Source organism: Tamandua tetradactyla, chromosome 5 (genome assembly GCF_023851605.1).
Source record: "Tamandua tetradactyla isolate mTamTet1 chromosome 5, mTamTet1.pri, whole genome shotgun sequence".
Taxonomy (NCBI): Eukaryota; Metazoa; Chordata; class Mammalia; order Pilosa; family Myrmecophagidae; genus Tamandua; species Tamandua tetradactyla.
In genome coordinates, this window is record NC_135331.1 from 40,808,327 (window position 1) to 40,833,885 (window position 25,559).

Here is a 25,559-nt window from a genome sequence, read left to right on the forward strand (position 1 = left end):
TAAAAGAGCTGGCAAAATCAACAGTTTTTATCATATTCCCCACACACCATCAAACTGTAAGGCCTTTTCTAAATAACTATGTATGTCTAATTACAATATCTCAGCTTCATTAACATTCTTTACTATTCTCTAACCTATTGACATAGTGGTAGAGATGCTATTAGTAATTCAATAGCGGAAGAAAATCACTACTTTAAAGCACTAACAAAGATATTAGAAGGGTACTTAACTAAGATTGACTCAGTTTCTATGGCTGCAAAATTGATATTCTCTCAATGTTAAATTAATTTATGTAACATCTGTCCAAAATTTCCTCCTGGGTTTTCTTTTCTTTCTAGGAAAAAGATATAACGTTACCGCTTTAGTTTGCTAGGCTGCTTAAAGCAGACACCATGAAATGAGCTGGTTTAAACAATGGGAATTTATTAGCTTACAGTTTGAAGTCATAAAAATGTCCAAATTAAGGCATCATCAAGGCAACCATTCTTCCCAAAGATTGGCTTCCAGCAATTCTTGACCCCTCTGCCACATGGCAAAGCACGCAGTGACGCCTGCTGGTCTCGCCCTTCTCTTCCAGGTTTCTCTCTCTCGCTTCATCCCATTTATAAAGGACTCCAATAGCAGGATTAAGTCCCATCTTAACGAGGTGGGTCACCCTTGGACTGAAGTAGCTTCATCCAAAGATCCTACTTGCAATGTGTTCACACCCAGAGTAATGGATTAGATTGAAGAACATGCTTTTCTGGGGTTCATACAGGTTCAAACCAACACAGTTGCCAACACCATCTCACACATGATTGTTTACTGGATCTGTATGCATTTGGAAGGAGGCTTCTAATAAAGGCCATCCAATTGCTTTGTCTACTCAGTGTGCCTAATACTGGATTGCTTCAGTTCTTGTCCTGAAGGGTACAATTATTGGCATTGATTAGCAGCTCTCCTACTCCTATCCTATAGACTTGGGCAAGTCACGTAAGCCTTTCTTTGCTTATTTGTTAAATTATGACAATAATAGGGCCTACTACATAGAACTGTTTTGTGAACAAAGTGAAATCACACACAAATCCTATTAGAGTACAGCACTTAGAACATAAAAACCCTCAAGGAATGTTACCTTTAATAAAAACAGTTGTTGTTTTATTACTTTTATTATTGTTAACCCTGTATCAGTAAATATTTTTACCAACTTGGGTTGAAGCTATAGAAGATTTGGTTGTTAAAAGTAAGGATGTCACAAAGTCAGAAGTACTTACTAATATGTTGGTCGCAGAATCAAGATTTAAAACTCTAACAGACTGAAACAGCACGATAACATTGGAGCCAAACATAAAAAAAATTTACTCTGAGTTTCAAAATATTAATAGTGGAGGAAACCTAAGTTAACAAATATAAACATGTAAAGACTTGATGGTTTCGTATCTCAAAAGATACCCATTGGTACCATATGCCTTTCCAAGAAAGCTAATGCAGTCTTAGCTTCATTAATTGATTTGAAGACTCCATATTAAGGAAGCATTAGTTTCACCTACTTCTGCTATAGTCCAGATGCCATTTGAAAGGCTGTGCTCATATCTGAACAGAACACTTAAGGGAGATTTTTTTATGAACTCGAGTATGTTAAAAGTAGAGTCAGATATGATTTTGCAAGTCTGGAATTTTGCCACAGGAAGACGAATGAAAAAATTAGCTTTCTGGAAGAAAAAAAAGTAAATATGATTTTGTAAAAATATCATCAACGAGTTGTTATGGTAAAAGATCATTTTGTGAGAGATTAGTCTAAGTAACTCAAGGAAAAAAAAAGATATACAATTAGTAAGAGAAAGAAAATCCTAATATTCATCACTGTTCTCCAATCTGATCTTTTATATAGTATGAACTTCCTGTCACCAGAAATAGTCGAACAGTGGCTGTAGGTTGCCTGTCAAATATGGTGTCAGTTTTTTTTTTTTTTTGCATGGGCAGGAATTGAACATGAGATCATTTTTAAGTAAAGAAATTTGGAGCTAGCCAGGCCCAAATATACCACCTGTATCTATTTCACCTCGGCCAGTTTACATATCATCCTTAGGCATGCATTTTTCCTTTGTAAAATTAAGTAATAATATCACATTCAGATTTATGATAATCTTTGAAAAAAATGGCCACAGAGTAACACTCAGGGAATATTAATTCATCATTATTATTTCAACCTTGCATATGATGATGAATTAGATGTTTTCTAAGATTGTGTCAAAACTAATGACATATTCAAACAATTGAAAGCTGATGAAACACTGCTCTCATTTTTACTGGTAATGAGATTGTTCATGTGTTTGGAATTATTCTGCATGAGATTCTTTCCCCCCAGGGAATGAGAACCAACAGAGAGTTTGTCTTCTCCCAAATGGAACTAGATCTGAATTTCCGCTTACTCAAACCCGAATAATAGGTGCATAAAAATAAGCATTAGCTATATATAGAAGGAAAGACTGGCTTAAGATGAACAATTTTAGGACACCTTTCTTGGAAGACATTTAAAACTATTCTTAAATTTTTTTAAATTTATTTTTATTTTTTACATGGGCAGGCACGGGGAATCGAACCTGGGTCCTCAGGCTTGGCAGGCAAGCATTCTTACCAGCTGAGCCACCGTGGCCCACCCTATTCTTAAAATTTTTCTCTTCTTATTTATTTGCTGAAAGTTATTCTTTAAAAACCTACCAAGTGAATGTTCTCAGATGTTAACTGTGTGTATTCAATTGTAGATTAGTGAAGCATTTTAAGGCTTTCAAGAATGCCCACAGCTTATCAAGGAACATATTTATTCTTTCCAGTACATGCTTCCTATTGTTTTCTTTCTTTGTTTTCTTTCCATCACCTTCGCCACTTCTAGAAACTTTCAACGTATAATTTGCTTTTATTCTTGACTTCTCTTTATGATTCTACAGTTTAGGAAGAGTATTTATGAACAAAACTTACCTATTTTATTTATCACTTACTTCCTAGTATTATTCATGCTTACGAAAGATCTGCAAGCCCTTGGAGAAAGGCATCCCAAAGAACAAGCTCTGTATCCTATATCATCTTTTCTAAAGGCTAGTGATATTATATTGTCAGAAGTGATATGGAAAAATATCTCAAGCTCTATGAACTAAAAGCTCTGCCTCAGAGTTCTAAGGACTGAGATGCCTACATTGAACAGGAAATAACATGTCATCGTCTAGGGCTGGCAGTGTTACAGACGCGGAGAGAAGTACAAGGGAGACTATGAAGTTATCAGAGCCCGTGGGTGGTGCTTCTCTATATGGATGGAGATGGTGCTTCTGCAGACAGGATGGCATTTTGTACTTGCTGAGAGGAGGCACTTTTGTCATCCTCTCAGGATCCGGACTCATCATCAATAAATTATTAACGAAAATGTGTTACAAAGTTCCCCTTCATGTTTCCACTATCATATTCTTTTGTACTCTTCTAATGAAATGGCATATTAAACTCAGCTTTTGCCATTGTTTTCAGTATCTTTCTTGCCATAGTTATTACAGACAAGTTGTGGTTGTGATCTCTTCTCTGCTAGATTAAGGCTGCTTTTGGATAGACTGTGACAGTAATTTTATATCCCAGCACCTGCCACAATGGCTGGGAAATGTAATTATTCAATACATATTAATTGACTACCATTAAAAATAGGCTATCAGATTTGAATACACCCTCTGTTTTTTTGGAGTTGATTTACCAATATATTACTGACCAATATATTACTAATGACTGTGGATAATGAATAGAGTGTTTGGCTGAGGCTGTAAAGATTTTGAAAATACTCTTTCTCTGACTTTAAGGAACATATTTAAATGCAAAAATATAGCTGAATTATGAGCTAATATTTAATTTTTTCAAAAAATAATTGTCATCACTTAGTCCTTCAACCACAAACTAGGTCAATACTGAAAAATATTGCGAGAGCCCATTAAAGGATATAAACAAAGTTCAAAAGTGAAGGGGTAGGTGCACTGGTGGTTCAGTGGTAGAATGCTTACCTTCCATGTAGGAGAACCAGGTTTGATTCCCAGACTATGCACTGCCCCCCACCAACACTGCAAAAAAAATGAAGGGGCACTATTTTAATCATTATGCAATATTATTTAAGTATATAGCTTATAGTTATTATTGAGAGTAAAGGAAGGGAGGCTGGAGTTATAGCGAATACTTTAAACAGAATACTTGGATTGTTGGAAATTGAATCATGTCCCTCACAAGACATGTTCAAGTCCAAACCCTTAGTCCTTGGGTGTGAACTTATTTCTAAATAAGATCTTTGTGGATCTTATTAAGATGAAGCCAAACTGAATCAGGGCAGGCCTTGATCCTATGACTGGAGTCCTCATAAACAAAGGAAATTTTGACACAGAATTAGAAGCCACAGGATGAGACAGAACTGAACGGACAGAAGAAACAGAGCACTATGTGACAGAGGCAGAGATGAATAAAGGCAAGTCACCACCAGAATTCAGAGAACACATGCTCTACTGATACCTTGACTTTGGAATTCTAACCTCCAAAACTGCAAGAAAATAAAGTTGACAACCAGTTTATGATATCTATCATAGCAGCCCTGGCAAATGAAGACACGAGCCTTAAAGGATTGACAGGTTTGGCATAAGAATGTATTATGGCAGTGCACTTGCATTTGCACACAAGGAGTCCCCTACCATGGCCCTGGCTAAACAAAGAATGGTGAGAAAGAGGAGACCCAGTTATCAGAGGAGAGGAATAGAGGAGAGAAGGGAATTTGCTGGGGGTTGGCAGTTGACCTTGCCTCCATTACAAGCCCTAAGAAATTTCCATACATAATACAGGAGTCATGAATGCCCTAATGTGAGTGAATTTATTTTGGAGACTACAAAGAAGTGTTAAACCCATTGGCAAGTTGGATTCAGATAAAACTCAGAGAGTTTATCTGGGGGGACAACTGGACCCCACTGATTATGATTATCTGGGAAATGGAAATGGGTTACATAGAAGATTAGTGGGGCATGGGATTGAACAAGTGGGATTGAGCAAAGTTATGGATGCTAGGCAAATATGTGGGCTTTGCTCAGCACAAAGGGTCTGTGGCAGTTAGATTCAGGTGTCAACTTGGCCAGGTGAAGGTGCCTAGTTCTGTTGCTGTGGACATGAACCAATGGTACGTGCACCTCATCTGTTGTTGATTACATCTGCAGTCGGCTAGGAGGTGTGCCTGCTGCAATGAATGGCGTTTGATTTAATTGGCTGGTGCTTAAATGAGAGACTCAATGTAGCACAGCCCAAGCAGCTCAGCATACTTCATCTAGGCACTCACAGCTCAGCCCAGGCCTTTGGAGAATCACCCCGGAGAAAGTTGTTGGAACCCAGAGGCCTGGAGAGAAGGCCAGCAGAGATCACCCTGTGCCTTCCCATGTAAGAAAGAACCTTAGTTGAAAGTTAGCTGCCTTTCCTCTGAAGAACTAATGAAATAAATCCCCTTTTATTAAAAGCCAATCCATCTCTGGTGTGTTGCATTCTGGCAGCTAGCAAACTAGAACAGGGTCTCAGTTGGGCTCTAGGTGAGATTCAGACATGGGTTTTACACATTGGAGTGGAAACTGAAGAGCATCTTGGAGAACTCAACCCATAGGCTTGACCAGCAGGAACCTTGCCCATCAGAGGCAGCATTGTACCTCCCAGCGAGATGGCACTCTTGAAGCAGGACCCATGGAAGTCTTTGGTTTGTCTCATGAGAAAGTTTTACTGATATAAAAACAAGATGATTTTCCTTATTCTAACCCTTGCCTACTCCCCCAATTAAATTAAATTAAAAAAAAAAGCATTATAAACCATTGGGGAGAGTGTACTACTGATCACCCATATGGCTTGCGAAGGTGCCACCCTTTCCTGTAAACTCCTGCTTAGAGTTTGGGCTGGTGGCAGTTGCAGGATGTGGATAGAGTGCCTCGCACAGGCCATTCTCCAAAGGAGCAGTGGTGGTCTCTGAGCACCTGTGGTTCCTGCTTGTACTGCAGGAACACCTATGTCCTTAAAAGCAGCAGTGGTCCCTAGCAAGAGAATAAGGAGACAAGGCTGAAATGATGGGGCCAGGCTAATTTGGATGAAACTGTGGTTTACAACCACATGACTGGCTTTCTGTGGTGTTCAACGGAACTGAGAGCTTCTCCTGTCTGCAGGGCCCAGGAAGCAAGAGGGGTGCCAGGGGAGAATAGTCAGTTGAGCAGGGTAGCATCTGTGCCCAGTGGATGTGAACTTGTTTTGAGCAAGAGTGAAACATCCTCTGGGGACCCCTAGAAATACTTGGGTGGAGTGTGCGCTTAGCAAGGGGCGTAGGTCCTGTGTAATGCACGGGAGGGCATGAGGTGGCGAGATTCAAGTTATAAATGTCAATGTCATCTCATTTGCTTCATGGATTGGTGTGGCCTGGGGAAATTTGGGTTCTATTTGAGTAATGGGGAGCTTCTGACTTTTCAAAGAAGAGACATGACAGGATAGAAATGGTGTTTTAGATTAAATTCCAATTGATATGGAAAGAGAAGTGACTCTAGCAGTAGTAAAACATTAGTTTCATGGCTGAAAAAAATTGAAAAAAATTTCACTGTAGATTTTAAACAAAACTATGCCATTTAACATGCTAATTTATACAGGTACTGTACCACAAAGAAAGAGGAAAATGTCCCCAAACTCTGGAATTGCTCACAGAGCTCTACAAAACTACTTATTAAGGTCCTCAAAATTACCTTAGTTTGAAAGAAAGCAAACTGAAGTTGATTTTTAGTCTCACATGCCTGAATAATTGCTAACATGTTGTTTTTATATATATTGCCAACTTTATTCTCCCTGAGCTGGTTTCTGAATCTTACAAGCTGTATATAAGTGGAAGGAAATGACACTGGGCCCACTCCCTCTGTTTGGATGGTACAGGACAAGTAAAACAATTGGTGACTAAATCAATTAGACAGGCCTAAATAATTCTGTTTACCTTTCTACTTAAGACAAGTTGCTTATATGCTGTTTGTCTCATCTTCTTTATGTGTAAAATGAAAATATCTAGATGGTCTTTAAGTCCATTTCAATCTTAAAATTATATGATACTATAGAAATAACTAAATAATTGCTCGAGTCACTTAATTTTCTTACGCTGACCAATCTTTTATTTTTATTTTTAAAACTTTTTTATTTTATAGTATAACACATATACAAAGCAAAAAAATAAAATAAAAAAAGCAAAAAGCAATAGTTTTCAAAAGCTCTTCAACTAGTAGTTACAGGACAGATCCCCGAGTTTGTCATGGGCTATCATATGATCCTCTCAGATTTTTTTCCTTCCAGCTGCTCCAGAATATAGGAGGCTAGAAACCTTAAATATTTTTTTTAATCATTGACTTTTTTTCCTTCTTTTTTTGGTGAAAAATAACATATATGCAAAAAAGCAATAAATTTCAAAACACAGCCCCACAATTAGTTGTAGAATATATTTCAGAGTTTGACATGGGTTACAATTCCACAATTTTAGGTTTTCACTTCTAGCTGCTCTAAGATACTGAAGACTAAAAGAGATTCCACATTCATTTTCATTTGTTAAATCCTATCTTCACTGTATAACTCCACCATCACCTTTGATCTTTCCATCTCTCTCTTAGGGGTGTTTGGGCTATGGCCACTCAAACTTTTTCATATTGGAAGGGTCATACATTGACCAATCTTTATGTACTTTTCCTCTCAGGCCAGCTAGAAAAGATTCAGAGTTTCTCTTTAACTTAACCAAAATGGTTCATCCTTTCAGAAAGGATGAGCAACAGCTTTAGCTCTCAGAAAGGGGAACCAGGAGGAAAGCAAAGAGGAGGAACTTCTGACTAAATGAAAGGTATATTAGGAAAAAAGAACTAATCAGCTTCTTCTAAGGAAAATTCATCTGTTCAGAAAAGCATAGTTTCTGGTGCTATACATACTTAATATAATTTATACTATTATTAAAATTACTGACTAAATATGTATATATTTATATATTTGAAATGTAGCTAATGGACCATATTTTACTGCTTACTATCATTTCTATCAGGAATTACTAGCTATTGTGATATTACATTTAAATATGGATGAGGTAACATTTTCGAGCAAATATTGTGTGCAGTGTGGTACTGAGAATGCAAAATAAATTTCTAAACAGAACCTTCTGGAAAATTTACATATTCTGTGATGAGTTAGTCAGTACTTAAGAGCGAAATTGAAAAACCAGTCTAAATCTTCTCCAATAGAAATTCTTTGCAGTAACAACATATCCAAAGCACTGCCCTTTATTTAAGTTTGGACAAACCTAAAAAAAAATCCAGTAAAGAGAAATAGGAATTCAACATATTTATAGCGAATTATCTGATTCTCCAAATACTCGAAATCAAAACTTAAACAGTACTGATACCATGGACGTGCAGACTGCATGCTTTTGTCTTAAAAGGAAGAAAGGAAGAAACGGAGAAAGGAAGGACAAAGGCAGGAGCAAATATAAAGATGTGCTCTAAAGACATGGGTGCAGAGTAATGTTATGACAGAAAAAATTTAATAACAGTTTACATAGACAATAAGCTTAACTGAATGCAGAAAATAAGTTTCTAAGTAATTGCCTTTAATATTAAGATAAAGTAGGGAAAGAAGCAAAGGAGAACTGATATTTGTTGAAGTCCACTGTGGATCAGGCACTGTTTATTTAATCCTCATAACCACTCAATGTGAGCATTATAATTACCTTTAAAATGAAACAACAGAGAATGTCAGGTGATAAAAACTACAAAAAACCACACATGAAGACCAGAGATGGGCATAGATATATGAGATGTATGTCGATATATGAAAGGACAACTAATTGCTTGTGTAGAGAAAAAAATAACGAGAACTCTGGGCTAGGTATTTTTTTACTCCTATAAAATTAAGATCTATTACAGACAATTAAAAGCAAGAAGAGAACAATGTTCTAAAAAGATCATTTAAAAACAGCACTAAACTATTACATAAAGAAAGAGAATAATAAATTACCTGGGAAAGATCAGGAAAATACCATTCATTGATAGGCAAGGGGATCAATAATTGTTTCTTTCTTTCTTCATTATTTTCTGTCTTTGCTTTATTGAAAATGATATTTTTATCCTTTGGATAATTAAAGAAAGATCAATGGCAGCAAGGAAGGCAATAGATTAGACCTAGAAAGTGTCACCAAATCAACAGAAGAAATCAGAAATCTAAAGAACACTTTCAGAAGTCTTTACAAAATACATTAGGAATACAAAATACTAATGAAGCAAATGTTTGGAGTCAATTATATTAGTGATAGTGGAAGCAAAAACATTTAGTTACAGCAAAAGTTGGCACAGGAAAAAAGTGTTTATATGACATACACACCTATACACATAAAGGAAATAAAAGCAAAGCATGTAACGAAGAATAGGGATGGTTTTATGTAACTCAACAAATTTTTCTATTAATTAAGCTATCTGTTTTATTACACTGTATTACACGATTTTGATTATTCCTAATAATCCTCTCCTGATAATAAATGTTCGAATATATTTTGCTTTTTTATTTTACACATTTGTTAACCTATTACACAGCAAGTTTTTTGTAAAACATTATCAAAAACAGAGAAGGAAAAAGTTATATATTAATCAGGCTGGGCTAGGTTGTGCCGTAATAACAAGCAATCCCCAAATCTCAGGTTCTTAAAGCAACAACAACAACTATATATATATATATATGTATTTTTTCTTTTGTGTGGGGAGGCACCAGGAATCAAACCTGGGTCTCCGGCAGGGCAGACAAGAATTCAGCCACTGAGCCACTGTTGCACATCCACAAATATATTTTTCCCAGTCACTCAGCATTGTCCCATGTGAGCTTCTTTGAAAGTCACACGACCACGCCTAACTTTATGGGGTAGGGAGATACAGTCCTATCATGTTCCAGGACAGAAAAATGACAATACTAATGCCCAAAATTATGACTATAATGTGTACAGCTTTCTATTGCACCATTATTTCTATAACTAATCTATCTAATTGCTAATGCTAGAGTTTTTATATAAAGGTTCCAAAACATATCCTTCCCTTAAGAGTCCATAAGAAACATTCCTAGAAGTGGAATAGATGTACTAAACAGTTAGAGACATTTGGGGCCTTTTATTGTATCTTGGTAAAGTTTCCGCCTGAAGAATATCATATGAATCTTCCAAATTCCCTACATCCTCACAAATGGTAGGCATTATCATTTAAGAAGGGGAGAAAATGGACAAAGAAAGGGAAGATTTAAAGGAGAAAACTGTTGTCAAGCATACTTTTGAAAAATGTCATTTCATTTATCTTTCTTCTCTTCTTACCAGCAAGGCTCATTATGATTATTATTTTCTTGCATATATTTTGTGGCATGGAAATTTAATCTATTTTGGCTAATTATTTTTCTCAGAAAAGCATTGCCAACCAGTTACAGTCATTTTCCCCATTTTAAATTACTCATTACTTTGAAGAAGTACTCCAAATTCTAATAAATTCAATAATGAAAAAAAAACCCTACATTGGCCACATATTTCCTATAATGAACAGGTATGTAGCAGTGTCATATCCTGACGAAGCCCCCAAAATGAAGGTTGGACACTAGATTTAATGTTGTCTTTCTGTGATTCTGTCTTTATTATAGTCACACACTCACATGCGCATCTGAAACAGCACATCTGCAGTAGCAGAAAGAAGGTAAACTTTGTCTGAGAGCGGTATTAGAATCCGACTGCTGAGCTAAAGCATCTCTACGCTTCACCATTGCCTCTTCACCTCTGATCTCATCCAGAGACCTGAACTAAAGGTTGGTGCCCCCTGAACCAGACACAGGCCCACAATTCCACCAAACGCTGCCCTGTCTGCTGGCTGCCCTGTGCCCCATAGTCATCAGCTGGATGCTAGCTGTTGCCTCAAGCTATTTACACCATGATCAGCCTAGTAATTAGCAAAATGTTTAATATAATATAGAAGCAATTAGGAGGTGATAACATGCAATTAAGATGTGTTTTCAGATTAAAGATTTTATAGTGCTCTTTTTCTTGAAAAGAGAAAGTGCCATTCTCAAAATGTCAAACTACAGTGATTTAATCTGAATTATTTTCAATTAATATGCATGTCGTCTTGCGACGTGTGCACCGTTGTTATTGACATTGATAAATTAAGCTCATCCCAGCTGAATTTATCCTTGAGTCGCTCTATATTTCCTGAATGTCAGCTCTTCATTTGTATTTTATTTTCTTTGCCTACAAGCTGTGCGTGATGTAACTCTATGTCCCTGGGACATTCATCCCTGGGATTGCAGTGATATGTCAGTCTGGAGGAACAATAATCTGAAAGGGCATTGTTATAAATAGAGTGTTAGAATATAATTGTTTGTCATGTCATCTCTCCCCTTTACATTCCCCGGAGTCCTGTTGAAGTAATTTGGACAGCTAAGATGACAAGAGTCTTGAGACTTTACTTATAGAGTTGTCCAACACGTCTTTAGCTTATTCTGCCTTTTGAGACCATCTTGTCTGCAAAGTAGGAAATGCAAATATCAAATGAGTTTTGACTACAGCGTGGATTTAATTTGAGAGTTTACACAGGCCACCCTTTGTACGATACAACCTTATGCCTCTTTATCCGTCTGCAGTTGTTGGGACAGCGGCTATTAAATGCCATTTAAAATTAATTAGAAATTGTCACAAGTGAGTACAGCAGCTACTGAAAATAACTTAGAGGAATTAAATATTTAATGTGTTGGGGTTTTTACCGTAAAATCAACGTGCGGATAAATGGAGTGGGAGTAAAGTATTTAACGGAGTTGAAAGATCTGGGGAAAGTTATTCACTCTGTCTCAATTTAGCCATTTGTAAATTAAGAATAGTTATTAATGGTAATGGTTATAATTACAATATGTCCCATGACATGGTGATAAAATTAGAAACAAATTTGTTATTTCTTTCTAATCAAAATGTACATAAATGTCCCAGATTTGAAAAGAAATGCTTAGTGCTAAGAAGCAACTTCAATTAGCAATTTTTTAGGAATTTAAATTGTATTTTTTATGAATCACAGGCAAGTGAAATTTAACTAGTTAAAAGTTCATAGGGTATTGTGTATGCTTTCTACCATGGATTTCTGAATACATTTACTGGGCCTAGTAAATAGACACTATTTTAGATTTGATTGAATTTTTTCTCTCTCCAAGTTCACTAAAATGAAGAAATGTTTTGACAAAAATTGCTATATTATATAAAGCAGAATTTAACATGCATTTACCTACTTGGCGTTGTGATTTAAAACCAAAGCTTCATACACATTTAATTCTGCACTGAGGTAGGCTCAGCTTCCTTGAGGCCCTGCCAAATGCTTTCTACTGGTTTTGTGCAAGTCTGTACTGCTCAAATGCATAAGGACAGATGTGATTTCATCAGTAATTGCACCCAAAGGTCTCTGAAGTAAGGGGCATTCTCCTGGGTAAGGTAGAGCTTCCTTCGGGGTATGAAAACAAAATATTCAAGTTTCCAGTTGCATTTATATTTCATCTAAAGCAAGAAATATAATAAGCTTTACTAATATGAAATATATAATTGACAGTTGATCCTCAAGCTGCCCTGTATCAGGAGGCCAACAGAGACCACATATTCTATGCAATATGCAATTTATGTCTGAGCAAGAGAGGGGATTCTAAAAGATCATGGAGTTATCCTGTGAAGCATCAAGGCATTTGCTTGCTTTCATTGTAATCCATGTAAAGCACATAGTTAAATGGATTTGTGGGTTATAATATTTCGTTTTAATTAAGGTAGCCTTCATAAAATTAACCAGTGACTTGTAAGCTTCCTGCAAAGAAAATGCAGGCGAAGATACTCATCATGCAAGAAGTGAATTTCAATCAAAATCTTTGCATAATTGGCGATGGGACTGAAAAATTAGCATACCCGTAATACACTTCTTTCATTTGGGTCTACTTCTCTGTGAGACATATCTTTTTTTCAGTTGTGATAGCCATTATGCAGGTATAAAAATAAATTACACTTAAAACTAGAGTCTTAAATAAATACCTATATTCCAAGGTAGGAAACTGAAAAATTTTAATTGGTGAGTAATAATCAATGGCATTGCTTTCATCAAAAATAGTTTGTGATAGAGACACAGGGTCTGGGCTGGGGAGAGTGGTAAATAAAAGTAGGGAGAATTATTGCTTAATGTGTGCAGAGTTTCTATTTGAGATGATAAAAGTTGAAATAATGGATGTTGGTGACATTAGCCCAATAATCTGGCTATAACATACTACTGGACTATGCACCTGAAAGTGGTTGAAATGGGAAATTTTGAATTGTATATATGTTACTACAATTAAAAGGTAAAAAAAATAGTTTGAGGGATAGAGATAAGATTTGTAGCATTGTTACTATAGTAAAATAGATATTTTAAAATTTTGTTTATTTTAGACATTCTAACATTTGGAGATACTTTAAACATTTACTGACTGCATATGCATGCACACTAATAGAACATTAACTCATGTAAGTAGACATTATGTATATTAAAAATAAATATAAATAAATAAATAAATAAAGAGTTATATTTTATAAGCACGTGGGCAAGTCAAGCAAAGCAATGCTTGATTAAAGATGTTTTGAGAACAGTGCTCTAAACAGTGTGTGCTCTGCCCATTCAATATACTGAGGTTTGTGAGTTGTTAAGCATGTGTGTGAACTTAAACACACACATAAACACATAAGTGCAAAAATGTACACTTCTGAATCCACATATAAACCCAAGTGGACATGCTTTCTCCTTCAATGTATTTTTATTAAACATGAAGGTACTATAGTATATATATAGAATAGAAAATATGTGGCTTTTTAATTGAAAATTTCATTTGCCTCAAAATTATTTGAAAGAAGCATGATAGAGAGAGGGTTGATATAACAGGTAGTGAAAATTATGTATTGGGAAAAATCTGGTAACCTATGATTGAAAGAAATATACTTATTTTTTCCATAAAATTATAATAATAAATTAGTAATTATAGTCATAAAATATCTTACTATAAACATATGCACGTAGGTGGACTATATGCAATTGGCATCTTTGCAGACCAGAACAATAACTGTCACAGAACAAAATTTCTCTTGGTTTTATACAGCCTTCATTCCTTTCTAAAACCACAAATGCTTTCCAACAATCCCTGCCCCAGTAGTAGCTATGCAGTAAATATTTGCTGACCCATGTTATTAGCATAATATTTCTCATACATTATTATTACCCAGCCATGCCAATCACTTTCTCCCCATTCTCAAACCCCTTTCATAAAGAACCTGTTCCTTCTGGCCCTGGTGGATGGACAGCTGACAACCACGTTCATCTAAGTCTCTTTCTTCCCCAAATGAGAAACTGGCAGCTTTCGTGAGCTCTCGAGAGCCAGACCAGGCTGGCACTGCGAAGGACCTGGTAAATACCGAATACTAAGATGACTGAACATGCTTTTGTAAACGCTTCTTTGAACATTCTGATTAATAATATCCTAGGTAAACCAAAGCGCAAGATATTAGGTCCATACTTTGCCCTAAGTTGAGAGGCAGGGGATAAGAATCAAATCTCTGGATGTTTGATTTTTCAACTTTGATGAAGGATGGACAAGTACAAGGACAACTTTCGCCATGGCTGACCAATTCAGACTTTAACTAAGGATTTTGTTGAACTGATTTTCTAGTTTCAGAAAATTTCTCCAATATTTTTGTGCTTTTTTTGCATGGGCAGGCACCGGGAATCAAACCCGGGCCTTCGGCAGGGCGGGCGAAAACTCCACCACTGAGCCACCACTGCCTGCCTTTTTCAATGTTTTTTCATACAAACATGGATGTGAATAAATATCATGTCCCAAAGTATGAGTCTAATTGTTCAGTTTTATCTGATTTGACAACTTAACTGACAGACGACTTTAGATAGGCCAATCAACAAATCATGTCAGCAAAATGATAAAGATCGACTCATTTAAATGATGCCCCTAAAATATATTTGTTTACAAATTAAAATTATTTTAAATAATCAATACTAAAAATTTTAATATAAAATATTTTAAAAATTTGTGAATTGTTAAAATAATCTCTTTAATTCAATCACATCAATAGAGCATTGCCTTAAAATTTGTTAACAATAAAAATTTTGAGGAATTAAAACATAAAGTTTTTTTGTATATAGAAAATAAAATATTCTTTAAAGTTTAAACACGTAAATAAAACATGGATATTCTACCTGTAAATCATTTCACACATTTCAAAGTTATGCATTTTATGCGGAAGCCCCAATGAAATATAATTTCATTTGTCATATTATTATAAAGCAAGAAAGCATGTTTGGAGGCTAATTTTTAGAGAGTATTCTGAACAGTTTATTTTGAGCAACCTCAAATATATGATGCTCTAAGGAACTTGCCATTGCTTTAATCATGGAAAGGACAACCATCAAAAACTAAAATTAAACTTTTAAACACTTGCATGACTTGAAGATAATTTCTGAACCACCTCCCTTTCTGAACTCAATAATAAAAAGAACTTCTCCTTTAATTAGTTTTCTAAGTATTATCAAAATTGCAATAATGTACTGGTATGCAAACAGGCTACTGATTTTAACCTTATGTGTATTTGTTTGAATTTTAACTGGTCAACAAAGAACAAAGTTGTTCGCCACTCTGATCAGTGTAGTTAATTGTGGCTAATATAAAAGATAATAATACCTACCAGAAAAAATGTATTCCTCCAAATAAAACAACAATATATATATTTAAGCCCATGATTCAGTTCATTGGTAAGTAAACTAAAAGTCTAGACATCGCCTCTTAAAACCTTCCTGATCGAATTTAAATCTACTAGGTGATATAAAGGACCCACTTACATTTCCAACCCTTTAAGGAAAACTGAAAGAAGAGTTTTAACAACTGTTCAGCTTAGCTATAATTGTTTGCTAATAAAAGACTGATTTTATTTCAGAGAAAGTAAAAATTACAGATAGCAGCAATGCCCCAACTAGCACACAGGCTTCATTACATTCTACCTAGACATATGCATGTGTTTATAAAATGTGGGCTCTATGCTTTACAATACGCAGAATACCTAACTAATTTTGAAAATCCCATCTTAAAACCTAATTCAAGGGGAAAACCTCTCACCCTAACAAAAGGAATTATTGCCGGAGATTAAACTGCTTGATGTTCTTCATTGTTCTAGTTGAATCTGGAGGGAATATTAATTGAGATGTGCCATAGACTCCGGTGTGTGTTCCCTAGTGGTTCACAGATTTCCTGGTGGTCCCTCCAACCGGAATAGCGCAAATGAGTGGAGTAAGATGGACCATTCTGAACGGCGGTAGTTAAGCCATTGTTCTGTTGGGCACAAAAGGTAATGGTTGGTTGATTTGCTTTATTTCTGTGCTGTTCTGATTCCCTTCCCCCCCACCCCCCCACCCCCCCCCCCCCCCCCCCCCCCCCCCCCCCCCCCCCCCCCCCCCCCCCCCCCCCCCCCCCCCCCCCCCCCCCCCCCCCCCCCCCCCCCCCCCCCCCCCCCCCCCCCCCCCCCCCCCCCCCCCCCCCCCCCCCCCCCCCCCCCCCCCCCCCCCCCCCCCGCCCTGTACACCCTAATCTCTACCACTTCCTCTGTGAGTCATCAGCAGCTGGACCAGGGAGACCACGAGAACAGGCTCCTGGAAAAGAGCCCTAATGGAGCTATTACTCAAGTTCAATTCTCTGTAAGTCTGGTAAGAACGGCAAGCCACCAGGACCCAGAAAAAAGAGTGATTTTGCATTTTTTTTTTGCTTTAAAGATCCCACAAATCGTGCTGACCTATTTATATTTCTGTGCGGATACAAGAAATAGCTCTCAATAGTTCTTATGCACAAATGCAGTTCATATTAAAACGTAAAAATATTGTACATCGTTACCCATGATAATTTTATTATTTCCAGTAGAGTTATTTTGTTTATTGTCTTTGCTTTAGAGTGATACATGTTTTTCTGTAAATGCCAAAAGCAATACTGCCGTACTTTTTCACCCACACATAATCCCTTCAACAGCATTTGCTAGACTACATCTGAGACATTCACTATTATAACCTCCATTAGACATAAACATTCTTATTTTCTCACTTCACGAGGGGATCTTAAATCAGATCCACAAAAAAATAGCTTGAGTTATAGTTTTCTCGCCATCCTGCTTGAAAAGAAAAACGTAGAATGGTATCAGACTTTGATCTGAGGGATCCCTGCAGTCGACTGGCAAAATATCATTGGTCATTTACCAAATGTGAAAGATAGCTAGAGATTTTACTGAAGAGGCAGATAGCTGAGTACACCTGTGCCTGTGGTGGTAGGCTTTTTAATAGGACTCTGAATTTAGAGCCAAAATCTCAGTTTTCTATTACTGTTTAACATCTGTACAGAATCTCAGAGTCCTTCAACTAAAGCAAGATATTTTAAAAGGTTAAAAATTATTAAAGAATAGCTTCTTACTGCAAATTAATCCCTGATTAATGCTCATTTGCTTTCTTGCATGAACTCTGGAACTAGAAACAAAATATTTCTCCCATATGTTTTAGCTTTTATTCATATGGCATGTATTAGTTGTACATAATAAAACATCTGAGAGTTTCCCAATCTTTAGATATGTATGCGATTGGGATAGGTCTGAAAGCCTTCCAGCTATAACCAGTTATAGCAGATGTACTGCTTTACAAAAGGATGGGCTTCTTTTTAAAATTTTTGATTTACAACTGGTTGTTTTTTAAATTATCATTAACATTCATGAAAGTATTTGAAATACTCGGGAAACATAAAGCTAACTCAAGGACCTGAATCCTTGTACCTGAAATTAAAATAGAGTCCAATGAAAAAGTATGAAAGAGATATATTTATGATCCAATGACAGAAGCTGATAGAAAACATCATCTTGATCATTAATTTCCTCTTTTCGTTACTTACTCATTTTCTCCACAAATATTTGTTAGGCATCTTTATATAGAAGGCATGATGCTGGATAATTTTTTGCTTAAATCACAAGTGGATAATCCTTCAGATTTACAAAATTTATCAACAGTAAGAGAACAATCACCTTGATATTAGCTTTATAATTCTTTTTAAAAATGTTTTTATTTTCTTGAATAAGCTTGTATTATTCATGGAGCTTTTGTAATCCAGTAGAACAGAATTGAAGACTTCTCTGTATCTTCTCTAAGCTTCTCCTACTCCAAGCTTTCTCTTAACTAAAATGTCGTTCCCCATGTGGTGGTTTGGAACTCTATGCACCCTAGAAAAACATGGTCTTACACTTAACCCATTCCTGTGGGTCTGAACCCATTGTAAGTAGGATCTTTTGATGAGGCTACTTCAGTTAAGGTGAGCGGCCCACCTCAATCAGGATGGTTATTGAATCTGTTTCTGGAGCCTTTCATAAGAGAATGAAACCCAGATAGAAAGAGAAAACCCACAGAAGGAGCAGCCAGAAGAAAATCAATGGAACCCAGAAGAGAAGGGAAAGACTAGTACATGCTTCCATGTGCAATACCATGACAGAAGAGCCGTGGGTCAAGGATCTTTGGTAGCCAGCCCCGGAATGCCATTCTTTGGGAAGAAAGCATTACCCTGATGATGCCTTGATTTGCATTGTTTTCAGCCTCAAAATCATGAGCTAATGCATTCCCATAATTTAACGTGCCTAATTTCATGGTATTTGCTTGAGCAGTGTAATGGTTTGAAGCTGTCACGTACCTCTGAAAAGCCATGTTCTTCTGATCCTGAAGCAGTCTTGTGGGGGTAGATCTATTGTTTGCATGGGCTTTTTTTGATTAAGCTGTTTCCATAGAGATAAAGACCCATTCAATCTTTTGAATAGATTGTTTCCATGGAGATGTGCTTCCGCCCATTCAAGGTCAGTCTCAGTCAGCTGGCTGGAGTCCTTTAAGAGGGAGTCATTTTGGAAAAAGCTCACAGCTAACACAGGTAGAGACATTTGGAGATGCAGAAAGAAAATGCTCCTGGGGAAGTTGCTTGAAACCAGAAACCAAAGGACCTGCAGGCCCCAGCCACATGCCTTCTCAGCTGGCCGAAGTGGTCTGGATAGCATTGGCTTTCTTGAGTCAAGGTATCTTCCTCTGGATGCCTTAGTTTGTACATTTTCATGGCTTTAGAATTGTACACTTGTAACTTAATAAATCCCCTTTATAAAAGCCAACCCATTTCAGGCATATTGAATTTCTGGTAATATTAGCAAACTAAAATAAGGAGGGCAGGAAACTAAAACACCCCATTCCCTTTAGTCATTCACGATCAGAGCTAGGAATAAACAAAAATGGAAAAGGGTATGTGCCTTAAGAAGTCTTCTCTTTCTTCTAATACTCTTGCTGTATCTGTCTCAGCAAACTGGGGATGAAGACCAATGGAGCAATTCCTTGAAATACATGTTCTTCAGTTTCAATTCCATTGAGAACCCAGTATTGGCTCAAATTGTAGCCAGGTAGTTTAGGGATGGATTTGGTGTAGGGTGGAAGATTGGAGCTGAAAATTTTGGTAATAGAGGGAAAAGTGCTAGGAAACTTTCAGGTCACCACAAATGGTATATTTTCACTAGCATCATCTCTATAGGTCTGCTTTTCTTAGCACCACATGTATCTTTTGGGATGCTCAGTTAAACCGTGCAAAATATGAGCCTGAGAGATATTTGGAAAATAAGAGGTTTGGGGACTGAATAGAAATTGGAGGCCAGTCTTCTTATGGAAAATATCAGGGACAGCAGCAGAACACAGAACAAACTTATAAGGAAATTCCATATTTTGGGTATCTTAGAAGGAATAGTAAATATATATATTTCCAACTATAATTGGGATATTAAATGGAAAGAATCATTGCAAATTGTGAAAAGTTTCATTGAATTTAGCACTTAGCATTAGAATGGCAATATGGTATATGGAAATGTTATCTATGAGACTACGCTTCAGTTTGTACTTGTCTGTGCAAATATAGGCGCACGTGAAATTATACCCTAATATGGGAAATGAGATCAGATTTCCTAAAGGAAGGAGCCTTCAAGGAGGAGCACTGAAATGGCTTCAGAGCATGAATGCTAGAGATGGGAAGATCTGGATTTGCCTAGTTCTATTTTTATTAGAAATATTACCTAGATCAAGTTACTTCACTTCTGTAAAGCTTCAACTCCTCATCTCTGGGGTGGCCACAATATTAGTACCTGCCACATAGTCAGGTAGTGACTCTTTGGTGAATTACCATAGTGTCTACTACAAAGTGAGTGATCAGTACAGACTCCTTCTCAGAGCAATTTGCCATATCAACATCTACATTGCACTAGATTTTTCTGCCAAATTCCCATAGAGTATATGGCCTTCAGTTTCACTTTTGGACCACCATGTTGCCTTCAAAACTGTCTTTCCATGAAAATTTGGTAACTCTGAATTTCTTTAAGATCTAATCCTCTGCAAAAACTGGATTTAAGAAGACACATGAGGGCAGGCCATGGTGGTTCAGCAGGCAAGAATGCTCGCCTGCCATGCCAGAGGACCCAGGTTCGATTCCTGGTGCCTGCCCATGTAAAAAACAAAAAAACACAAACAAAAAAAAGAAGACACATGAAAAATGTTTACAGTATTATTTACAGAAAAATTCAAAGTTCAACCAATATTTATGGAATGAAATGTAGTTTGATTGAATGTATTAATCAACCACTAATAAACTATAAAACTATTAAACTAATAAACCAATAAACTATTAATTAATAAACTATGTTTATGTAATTAAACAAGGACTTGGGTTAGAGTTGAGAATTCCTAATTTTGAATGCAAGTACTACCTCTCCTTAAAGTTTTCAGGAAAGGGGTTTATTCTTCTTGAACCTCAATAGCAATGAAAAATGAAAAATGAGCTATTGACATCAGTTGTCCTTTGTAAAGGCAAAACCATAATACCTGGTAAACTTGTGACACTCAAGAATGTCTAAAGATACTGCCTTTAGATTGACACACATGCACACACATAAGCCTCCAAAATTATTTTACTGTTTTTTGGGTTTTTGTCTCTCACATGAAATGTGTGTCTAGGAATTTATTTTGTCCACAAAGCTATATACAAGAAATTAGAGATTAGTTCCAGAAGAATTATGGAAAAATGGAAAATTCCCCCCAAATCAAATGGAATGAGGTCTCATTTTTCCTTAGATCTTTTCATTTTCTCCAAGGTAAATTTATTCTATGTCTATTGATAATAACATTCTAAAAAAAAATTAATGAGGACCTTAATAGAAAAATGCTACTTTATCTTGTCTTTTATTAAGCAACTATTTATTGGGCACCTATTATATTACAGGCAATGTTCAAGGTACCCAGAATACAGCAGTAAAAATACAAAGTTAGGAAGCCTTGTAATGTTAGATAAAACACCCATCTTTGCTTTGGGAAAAGACAGTTTGGTCTCCATTACTGCTCAAGAGCTCCTCTCTGCGGGGATATAAGGGTAGTTCAGTGGTAGAATTCTCACCTACCATGCGCAAGACTCGGGTTTGATTCCCAGCCCATGCACTTCCCCCAAAACAAACAAACACGCAAAAGAAAGAAAGAAAAACAAACAATTTAACTAAATTCAACAACTGGTGCCGCAATAACGGGATACTCACATGGAAGAAGAATGAAATGTGGCCCCCTCCATACAGCACACACACACACACACACACACACACAGTTCCTCTATGCATTTCTCTATTCCAGCCAAGGAGATAGAGACAAACCTGTGCCGCAGACTTCATGGATTCAGCTTCCTGCCAGATTTATACATAGCTTGGAAAAAATGGTTTTCATTGCATACTTGGCGTAGTGGATATTTACTTGAACAATAGATTAAAGCTAAAAAGTATCAAGCGCACATATCCACAACATCCCCTTATATCTGTTTAGCAGATGTGGAAACCCAACACATCTTATTACTCTGAATGCATCCTGTTTACTAGGAGGCAATAATGGTGAGCACAGCCCTCCAATTATAGAATTAGACATGGTCCTGACTCAGTTGGCATATTGTCAAATTGGACAAAGACATGATACAAACACACATTAGGTGGAAATGGGTAACAATGGAGAAGAAAACTCAATGAATGTTTTCATTACTGTTTGCTTCTAGTATCATACTGTAAATGTTGAAATTCTGAGACTACATAAGAAAAAATGGGAATAATATTATTTTAAAATGTTTTGACAAAAGTAATATCTGCTTCCTAGAACACTGCAAACTATACAGAGGATTCAGAGAAAAAAAACATTTCTCCCCCTACAGCCTTCCAATACCATATCCTGCTTAGTGTGTTTATTATATGACTACAGGTATTCGTATGTTTAGTTTGTTTTTAATAAAAAACAGTACTATGTAGGTATATAATTTGCAACTTGTTTTTTTTCACCAAAGTACTTCCACATACTGAGAGTAGCATGTTAAAAATCTCAACAATTATTGAATTATTGATTTCTCCTATTCAATCTGTCAGCTTTTATTTTTCATATTCTGAGTCTATTAGGTACATGTATATTTAGAGATCATTATATCTTCCAGTAGATTTATACCTTCATCGTAAAAAGTGCCTCTCTTTCTATAAATACTTCTTGTTTTAAAAGTCTATTCTGACTAATATAAGAATAACTGAACCAACTTATTTTTTGTTAGGATAGCATTTGCTTGGTATGCATTTTTGAGCATTCTATATCTTTAACAATTTCATTTTCCTCTTGTAAGTACTATGTAAATGAGTTTTGTTTTTGTACAGCAACTTTATAGTTTTGTTTGTTGAATACATTATTATGCTTTTAATGTAATAACTTGAAATTAGGATTAATTCTGCCATTTTAATGTTCGTGCTGTATTTGTCTCATCTAATTTTTTTGAAGACTGGGATGCTGGTTTTTAAGCAAACTTTTTATTTTGAGGTAATCATAGATTTAGACATGCTGTATGAAATAATGCAGAGAGATCCCATGTACTCTTTATCTAGCTTGCCCCAATGATATCTTGCAAAACTATGGTACAGTATCACAGACAGGATATTGGCAGTGATTCAATCAACACACAAAATGGTACCATCTCACAAGGATCCCTCATGTCCCCCTTTTATAGCCATACCAACTTCTTTGATCCTCCCACCCTTTCTTAAAACAACCAATGATATGTTCTCTATTTCTATAATTTTGTCATATCAACAATGTTATGTAAATGGAATCACATTACATAATCTTTTGGGATTAACTTTTTTCATTCAGCATAAGTATCTGCAATTTATTGCATGTATCAATAGTTAATTTCTGTTCATTGCTAAGTAATATTCCATAATTTGGACACACTACAGTTTGTTTAATCATTAACCCATTGAAGGACATAAGCTGCTTCCAGTTTTGCACTATAAATATCCATGTACAGGTGCCTGGGTAAACGTAAGTTTTCACCTTCCTGGTTTATATGTACAGCAGTGTAATTTCTGGGTTGTATGGTAGTGGTATCTTTAGCTTCCTTAATAAACGGCAAAACTGTTTTCCAAAGTGGCTCTATCATTTTACACTCCCTCTTGCAATTCAAGTGATCTAGTTTCTGCACATCCTCACCCCTATCTGACGTTGTCATTTTAAAATTCTATTACAGCCAGGATAGATGTGTGGTGAGATATCATTTTGGTTTTAATTGCATTTCACATATGACTGCAATGTTGAATATCTTTTCACATGCTTATTTTCCAGCAATAGGCTGTCTTCAGTGAAGTGTCTCTGTTTCTCTTTTCCACATTTTCTAATTGGATAGTTTGCTTTTTACTGTTGGCTTTGGAGAGTTCTTTGTATATTCTAGCTACTGTTTTTTTGTCTATATGTGTTTGCAGATGTTTTCTCCTACTCTATAGTTTCATTCTCTTAAAATTTTTAATTTTGAGGAAGTTCAACTTATGAATTTTTTTTTTTATAGGTCAATCTTTGGTGTCAAGTCTAAAAACTTGTTGGCAACCTTAGAGCCAAGATTTTCTTCTATGGTCTTTCTAAAAGTTTTATACTTTTGCCTTTTGTATTTAAGTCCATGATCCATTTTGAATTAATTTTTGTATAAGTATGGGATTTAGGTTATTTTTTAAATTATGAATGCCCAGTTGCTCCAGTAGGAATTGCTGAAATGATTTCCTCCACTGAATTGTTTTTGCACTTTGGTGTGTGTGTGTATCCCTCTGCTAATACCACATTCTCTTGAAATTGTGAAGATTGATTCCTCCAACTTGACCCTTTTTCAGAATTGTTTTAGCTATTTATATTTATAGCATTTCATATAAATTATAGGATAATCTGGTATATAACTACCTTTTGGATAGGAATTGCATTAAGCCTTTATTTCAGTTTGGGGAGAATTTATGTATTTATTCTTTGTAGAATCTTCTAAATCATGGTCACAGTAGGCTTCTCATTCATTTAGATCCTTCTATGAAAAATGTCATTCATCAACAATGTGTAGTGTTCAGCATACAAGTTCTGTATGTGTTTTAATAGATGTGCTAGCTTGAAAATGTTGTGTGTAACTCAGAAAAGCCATGTGTTCTTAATCCTGATTCAATATTGGGGTAAAAACCTTTGATTAGATTGTTTTCATGGAGATTGATCCACTCATTTGTGGGCACCACCTTTTTATTAGATCGTGACAGGCCCAACTGTGGGTGTGGCCTCTTGATTAGATGGAGATGTGACTCTGTCCACTTAGGTTGGGTCTGGAGTTCTGTAAAGTGGATTTGGAGAAAGCACAGTTGCTTCAGAGCAGACAGAGACACAAACATTTAGAGATGTTTGGAGTGCTAAAAGACAGCAATAGGCTTTGGCATTTGGAGACACAAGGCCCAGCAGATGCTGCCATGTGTCTTCCCACGAGATGTTAAGCAAGCCAGAACCCAGAGTTGTGTCCTGAAGGAGTTAACAGAACCAGGAACAAGAACTAGCAGATGCCAGCCAGGTACTTTCCCATGTGACAGACACTGGCCTTTCTTGAGTTAAGGTATTTTTCTCTGGATGCCTTACTGTGGACATTTTTATGGCCTTAGAATGTGAACTTGTACTTCAATAAATTCCCTTTTTAAAAGCATTTCCATTTCTGACATATTGCATTCCAGTAGCATTAGCAAACTAAAACAATAGAATAACATCTAAGTATTTCATTTTTTGAGTGATTGTAAATTGTATTGTATTTTCAATTTTTGTATCCAAGTGTTAATTGATGGTCTAGTAAAATACATGCAAACTTGCTGAACTCACGTATTAGCTTTAAAAGTTTTCTGTACATTGTGGAACATTTTTACACAGACAATCAGATCATACATAAATAATGAAAGTTTTATTTCTACCTTTGTAATGGTATACCCTTTATTTCCTTTGTTTGCCTTATTAAACTGGCTAAAATGTCCACTACGATATTGAATAAGAGTGGTGAGAGTGGATATCTGTGCCTATATCTTGATCTTAGGGAGAAAG

At 36.2% G+C, this 25,559-nt stretch overlaps 1 pseudogene across 1 annotated transcript in view; it reads right to left on the minus strand.

Moving 5' to 3' along the window:
* Positions 1 to 4,013: 4,013 nt before the first annotated feature.
* LOC143683069 (rab GDP dissociation inhibitor beta pseudogene) overlaps positions 4,014 to 25,559 on the minus strand; it is a 28,584-nt pseudogene continuing 7,038 nt past the window's right edge. The window contains exon 2 of the transcript XR_013175403.1: positions 4,014 to 4,070. The product of XR_013175403.1 is annotated as a rab GDP dissociation inhibitor beta pseudogene (transcript). The remainder of the gene's footprint in view (positions 4,071 to 25,559) is intronic.